The sequence below is a fragment of the Bufo bufo genome, chromosome 1, assembly GCF_905171765.1.
Source record: "Bufo bufo chromosome 1, aBufBuf1.1, whole genome shotgun sequence".
Taxonomy (NCBI): Eukaryota; Metazoa; Chordata; class Amphibia; order Anura; family Bufonidae; genus Bufo; species Bufo bufo.
The window spans coordinates 520,686,886-520,694,968 of NC_053389.1; the positions used below are offsets into that span (position 1 = coordinate 520,686,886).

An 8,083-nucleotide genomic window follows, 5' to 3' on the forward strand; every position below is an offset into this window, starting at 1 on the left:
GCTCTAATAATTTGTTTTATAAATCACTATGAAAACAATAGCCAATCACCATTATGCACTTAACATTGTGTCAAAGCTTTACCAATCATCTGTCTGTGAAGGTTCTCATTTATCCAGGTCATGGTATATCTGGAGCTTTCTCAATTCTGAGTGACTGTACAAGAATTATCTGGGAATAAATATATAACTGAATCAACATCTTGTAATTATACCCAGCATGGGGTCAGGGGTCATTATACCCAGCATGGGGGTCAAAAGTGTTGATTTCACCTTTGACCCCATGGAATAAATATATAACCCCATGGTAATAAATATATAACTGAATCAACATCTGGTAATTATACCCAGCATATATAACCCCATGGGAATAAATATATAACTGAATCAACATCTGGTAATTATACCCAGCATGCGGTCAGGGGTCGTTATACCCAGCATGGGGTCAAAGGTGTTGATTTCAACACCTTTGACCCCATCCTGGGCATAATGACCCCTGACCCCATGCTGGGTATAATTACCAGATGTTGATTCAGTTATATATTTATCCCCAGAGAATTCTTGTACAGTCACTCAGAATTGAGAAAGCTCATTGGAAGAATGAGTGAAACATTTTTAAGAAATCTACAGTAAGTCCAGCTGCCTTGATTTATTCTTTACAGATATACCATGACCTGGATAAATGAGAACCTTCACAGCCATATTGCAACACATTTTGGGGGGAAAACCCTTAAACTTGCACGAGAATGTGAAAAGACAACAAGAAAACTGGCAGACTATAGAAACCACCTGCGTTTCAACCTCAGATGCCGAAAACAGGGGCTGGTACTATGCAGCATCCGTTTGGACTCCACGGTGAAGGGTCACAGAGCTGAGATGATTCTACAAAAAGCCCAGAAGCAACTACTAAATGAACGGGTACGACAGACCCATTTCACAATTGAAGCCTTGAAACAAACTATCAGTCAGCTGGAAGAGGACCTGACTTTGCAGCTACCCACTGAAACGTGGAGGAAAGTAGTAGATTTCACAGTACATGCACAGCTAGCTCAGGACACTATGAGCAAGGAGAGGCAGAAGAACAAGTTTTGCATTTTGTTATCCCGAACTGCAAACAGCCATACCAGTGAGGAACTGACATGGAGGCAAAAGGAGGAAACAAGGACAGTGCAAAACAAAAATAAATGGGTGCAGAATCTTTCAGACCGGGTTCTCACCCAGCCTGAGATGGATGTCCTTGCTAAAGGGTTGAATTTCGCAATCACACCAAGAACCATACCAATAGTTGATATTATTTCAGCCACTGAAGCCTCAATCCCAGCAACAAAGTACCACAGAGTGAGGCTGAACAACTTCGCCTTAAAGTGTCTGCAGCTCTGGCCAGTGCCAAACCACCTCCTTCAAACTTGACTAGAGAAAAAAGGAAGGCGGTTACATTCCTGAAGAAAGACACAAACATCACCATCCTGCCTGCGGATAAAGGAAGATGCACGGTTGTACTTAAAGGGATTCTGTCATCAGGTTTGGGGCTATAGAGATACGGACATGCACGGCTAGATTGCCGCTAGCATGTCCGCAATATATGTGTCCTATAGGGCTGTGTGGTTTTAATTTCTTTAAAAAAGGATTTTATAGATATGCAAATGAGTGTTGAATGTGGAAAGAACTGCGCATTCGCGAGCTCGCGCATCGCGAGATTACGGCTATCTATTGTTGATGAAAGGAGGAGACATAGGCAGTGCTGGGCTCCTTTACAGGCGGGCGTGGCTGGGCACGGCTGGGCACAAGTAAGGTTAGTGCAGCCCCTTGGACAGATTCAACACTCATTTGCATATCTATAAAATCCTTTTTTAAAGAAATTAAAACTACACAGCCCTATAGGACACATATATTGCGGACATGCTAGCGGCGATCTAGCCGTGCATGTCTGTATCTCTATAGCCCCAAACCTGATGACAGAATCCCTTTAATATATCTGACTATGATGCCAAGGTGACCACACTCCTGGATGATAAAAACACATATGAGGCCCTAAGACGAGACCCAACCAGTGGCTACAAGAAGAAGGTTATAGAACTACTACAACAACTAGAAAAGGACAAAATCATTGATCGGGCCATGCATCATCGCCTCTACCCTGGGGAAGCCCCTCCATGTATTTATGGGCTTCCTAAGATACATAAGGATGGGACCCCTCTCAGGCCAATTGTCAGCAGCATCAACTCTGTGACCTACAATGTGGCAAAATACTTAGCCAGAATCCTAGCATCCTATACAGAACTCTCAGGATTTCACCACCAAAATCCAGAACTTGGTATTGGGCACAGAAGAAACAATGGTCTCCGATGATGTTACATCCCTCTTCACCTGCATACCTACTACAGAGGCAATTGAAACGGTCAGGAAACAGTTGCTACTAGACAACACCTTAGGCTGCAGAACAGAACTTAGCCCAGACCAAGTGTGTGCCTTACTGGACATTTGTCTGAGTACCACCTACTTCAAGTATAAGGACAAGTTCTACAAGCAAAAACATGGCTGTGCTATGGGATCACCAGTCTCACCTATTGTAGCGAACCTGTATATGGAGGAAGTAGAAAGGAAAGCCCTGAACACTTTCATGGGAATTACACTGAGTCATTGGTTCAGATATGTGGATGACACTTGGGTTAAAATTCTTAAACAAGAGTTACAGGCTTTCACCGACCACATCAACTCAGTGGATCATAACATCAATTTCACGCGGGAAGATATGCAGAACAACAAACTGGCGTTTCTGGACTGTCTTATAACAGTGGAAGAGGGAAGGAAGCTGGGAATAGAGGTCTATCGAAAACCAACACACACAGACCAGTACCTGCTATTTGATTCCCACCATCCTCTAGACCACAAACTGGGAGTCATCCAGACTCTACACCACCGGGCAGAGAAAATCCCCACCAGCACAGAGGCCAAGGCGAAGGAATTCAAACACCTCAGAAGGGCACTTAAAACTTGTGGGTATCCAGATTGGGCCTTTGTCAAAACAGAAGGAAGGAGAAGAAAGAGCACCAAGACTACCAGTGAGGGCGAGAAGCATGACAGACGCAAGAATATGGTTATCCCATATGTAGCTGGGGTGTCTGAGAAACTCAAAAGGATTTTTAATAAACATCACATCCCTGTCTGCTTTAAACCCAGCAACACACTGAGGTAACAACTGGTTCACCCAAAAGACCCAACGCCTAAACACAAGATGGACAACATTGTGTACGCAGTCCAGTGCAATGAGGAATGCTCAGAACTGTATATTGGCGAAACAAAACAACAACTACATCAGCGTATGGCTCAGCATAGAAGAGCCAAAACCTCTGGTCAAGATTCAGCCATGTACTTACATCTAAAAGAAACAGGTCACACCTTTGAAAACAGTCAAGTACGTGTTTTGGATAAGGAGGCCGATTGGTACAAACGAGGTGTGAAGGAGGCCATCTACGTAAAAATGGAGAAGCCAAGCTTGAATAGAGGTGGGGGGGGGGGTAGACATCTATTGTCTGCCACATACAATGCTGTCTTGACACCTTTTTATGGGAGGTCATCTCCTACTGACTCCAATTAGGATAATGGAATCAACACCTTTGACCCAATGCTGGGTATAATGACCCCTGACCCCATGCTGAGTATAATTACCAGATGTTGATTCAGTTATATATTTATTCCCAGAGAATTATTGTACAGTCACTCAGAATTGAGAAAGCTCGTTGGAGTGAAAAGTTTTCAAGAAATCTACAGTAAGTCCAGTTGCCTTGATTTATTCTTTACAGATTTACCAATCATCGTTAAACAGTTAATTTAACATGTGCATATCTTAGCTACTTATTCAAATATTTAGAGATGTGAAAAGGCTAGAAAATTGGTTTGTGTGCTTATCTCATTACTCTTGCCCCCACTACCACGGTGCCAATAGAACTGGCAATTTTTGGTGCTATGTACCCTTTAAACAGAAAGAATTCCTTGAATAATCCCTTCTGGTAAATTATAAACATTCTTTAGCAGTCCAACGTACTATCACTTTCCTTAACATCACTAAAATAACCAAATACCCTTCTCTACAGATTATAGTTGTAACGGTCACGTACACACACACACAGGGGGGAAGGAAGTGACCACTGCGCTCCACCCTTACCCCTGGCCCTGCCTACTTGCCTCGCGAGTCCTAATGACAGGGGACAACTGGACGGCAATCCCTAACTTGGAGTAAGTGCAGGGATGACAGACAGACAAACAACAGGACGTGAACGGACCGAGTCAATACCAGGAAAGCTGCAAAGTACAAATGGAGCTAGCAGAGAATTGTCAGGAGAAGCCGGGGTCATAAATACCAGGAGAGCAGAGAAGTACAAGAGGAGTCCTAAGAGAGTAGTCAGGTGGGAGCCGAGGTCACAATACCAGGACGGAATCGCAGTGCAGGAGGAGCAGACAAAAGGATGGTCAGGGAACAGGATCAGGTAAGTATTCAGCAGTCCAACAAATAGCCAGGAACCTAGAAATTAACAGGCAACCTGTAGCCAGCAGGCTGCCTGTATTTATAGTGGGGAGTGAGGGTCATGTGACGTGGCCAGCGTCACATGACCGACAGACCAACCAGTCGAGCACCGAGTGATCAGCTCGGCGCTCAAGGCAGACTAGGAGCAGGCAGCCACCCAGCTAGTAAAGCCGCCCTGGGAATGAGGTCAAACACAGAACCTCATTCCAAAAGCTAAGCAACAGTTCTGCGGGTAATAGGGGACCGAATGCACCTTCGGAACCCCGTGACAGTACCCCCCCTTTTACGAGGGGCCACCGGACCCAAGACTTCAGGCGATGGCTTTTCAGGGTGTTCTAAATGAAATTTACGAACAAGTCTAGGAGCATGAACCTACCTGGCAGGTACCCAAGATCTCTCTTCAGGTCCATACCCCTTCCAGTGAATCAGGTACTGCAAGGAATTACGCACCTTCCTGACATCCACTATTTTAGACACCACATACTCGACAGCATCATTAACAAGAACCGGCAGAGGCGAGGCTTTTGATGGTACTACCGGTTCAAAATATTTTTTAAGCAGAGATTTATGGAACACATTATGAATGTGGAATGACTCAGGCAGCTCCAACCTAAAAGATACTGGGTTAATCACTTCCGTGATCTTATATGGTCCAATAAAACGAGGAGCAAATTTTTTAGAAGTTACCTTGAGAGATAGATTCTTGGAGGACAACCATACTTTATCCCCAACCTGAAAGTTTACCCCCCTTGAACGTCTCCTATCGGCCTTGAGTTTTTGAGAACATTGAGCCTTTTCTAGGTTCGATTGAACCCGGGCCCAAACTGTGCACAGTTCGGAGGAGAGTTTATCCGCTTCAGGGTTAGAGGAGGAGACAGACGACCCAGAATGAAAACGGGGATGAAAACCATGGTTACAAAAGAAAGGGGAGACGCCAGCAGAAGAATTGACACGGTTATTCAAAGCAAATTCAGCCAACGGAAGGAATTTGACCCATAATTGCTGGTCATCAGCAACATACAACCTCAAGAATTGTCCACAGACTGATTAAGGCGTTCAGTCTGCCCATTACTCTCAGGATGGTAGGCGGAAGAAAAAGACAATTAAATTTTACATCTTTGACAGGAGGCCCTCCAGAATTTGGACACAAACTGCACACCCCTATCAGAAACAATATTTTCCGGGATGCCATGTAAACGAACAATCTCTCTCACAAAAATAGATGCCAGGGTTTTAGCATTCGGAAGTTTAGACAGGGGAATGAAATGAACCATCTTGCTAAACCTATCGACCACTACCCAAACCACAGTCTTACCCTCCGCCAGCGGTAGGTCAGTTATAAAGTCCATCGAGATATGGGACCAGGGTCTACTGGGAATGGGTAGGGGTCGTAAGTTACCAGCAGGGCAAGTCCTAGGTGTCTTGGACCTGGCACAAACCTCACAGGCTGACACGTAGGACTTGACATCCCTAGTTAGAGTGGGCCACCAATAAGATCTAGAAACCAGATCCTTAGTGCCCTTAACACCCGGATGTCCACAAAAGGCAGAATCGTGACACTCACCCAACAGCTGGAGACGAAATTGTACGGGAACAAACAACTTATCTGTTGGGGTGGATACCGGTGCCAGATGTTGTTCAGACCTAATGCGAGCCGAGATATCATGGGTAAGAGCTGCTAAGAAGATTTTTGCTGGTAGGATGGATTCAGGTGGTACCTCAGTAGGTTGAAAAGCCTGGAAGCTCCGAGATAATGCGTCCGCCTTCACATTTTTACTTCCCGGCCTGAACGTGATGGAAAAATCAAAACGAGTAAAAAACAGAGCCCATCTGGCTTGACGGGGATTCAACCTCTTAGCAGACTCGAGAAACAAGGTTTTTATGGTCAGTGACAACAGTTACACAATGTCTTGCCCCCTCCAGAAAATGCCTCCACTCCTCAAATGCCCATTTAATGGCCAGCAGCTCCCTATTCCCTATGTCGTAGTTTCTCTCCGTGGGAGAGAATTTCCTGGAGAAGAAGGCACATGGTCTCAGATTAGTGAGGCTAGCAGGACCTTGTGAAAGGACTGCTCCTACGCCGTCCTCGGACGCATCCACCTCCACAATAAAAGGTTTCTCCTGATCAGGCTGGATCAGAATGGGAGCGCTACTAAATGCCTTTTTTAATTTTTCAAATGAAGAAATGGCCTCAGTAGACCAATTCTCCAAATCCGCCCCTTTCTTAGTAAGGTCGGTCAACGGTTTAGCAATTACGGAAAAATTCATAATAAATTTACGATAGTAATTGGCGAAACCTAAGAACCGTTGTAAGGCCTTTAAGGATGAAGGTCTTACCCATTCCTTAATTGCTAGTACCTTACCAGGATCCATCTTGAAGGCGTGAGGAGTCAGAACATGCCCTAGAAACAGAATCTCCGGTACACCAAAGACACATTTCTCTTGTTTAGCGGATAGCTGATTCTCCCTCAACACCTCTAATACTTGTTTAACATGAGACACATGGGATTCGAAGTCAGGAGAGAATATCAAAATGTCGTCAAGATAGACAATAACAAATTTACCTAAGTACTCCCTAAGAATGTCATTCATGAAGTTTTGGAACACAGCTGGGGCATTGCTGAGTCCAAAAGGCATCACTTGATATTCAAAGTGTCCTACCGGAGTATTGAACGCCGTCTTCCATTCGTCTCCCTCCTTGATTCGGATTAGATTGTATGCCCCTTTCAGGTCAATCTTGGAAAACCAGGTTGCCCCCAGAACCTGGTTAAATAAATCCGGAATCAATGGGAGGGAGTATCTATTCTGGACAGTGATTTTATTTAATCTCCGGTAATCGATACATGGCCTAAGACCACCATCTTTTTTCTTAACGAAGAAAAACCCCGCCCCCATAGGAGAGACAGAAGGTCTAATATGCACTTTACCAAGGCTCTCCTTAATATAATCTTCCATGGCCTTGCGTTCGGGCATAGAAAGATTATAAATTCGTCCTTTAGGAAACTTGGCCCCCTCTACTAACTCTATGGTACAATCATAAGGTCTATGGGGGGGTAGAACCTCCGGGGTTGGTGATGAGAATACATCAGAATATTCTCTAACAACAGAGGGTAAAGTATCAGACTTTACTGAGACCCCAGCCTGTACCACGGACAAGCACGAGTCACACTTAGGCCCCCATCTCACCAACTCCCCATTGGACCAATCTATAGTGGGGTTATGTAGTCGGAGCCAAGGCAACCCTAGTACCACCTCAGCAGGTAGGTTCTCCAGGACTAGAAGCGAACATCTCTCTGAGTGGCACACACCCACGGTTAGAGAAATCTCCGAGGTACATAAGCTCACCGTACCACCAATAAGAGGAGTAGCATCAATAGCCGTGACATGGATAGGAGTTGGTAAGGCAAACATAGGAATACCCAATCTTACAGCATACTCAGAGTCAATAAAGCTAGCCGCTGAGCCAGAATCAATAAAGGCCTTACCCGGCCATTTATCTACTCCCAGAGAAATCGTAATGGGTACCAAAAGCTTACATTTAGAAAATTCAGGGTGTACCTG

At 44.8% G+C, this 8,083-nt stretch overlaps 1 pseudogene; it reads left to right on the top strand.

The window, feature by feature from the left end:
• The first annotated feature begins 666 nt into the window (after nucleotides 1-666).
• On the top strand, nucleotides 667-3,595 carry LOC120985654 (annotated as a pseudogene).
• Nucleotides 3,596-8,083: the final 4,488 nt, after the last annotated feature.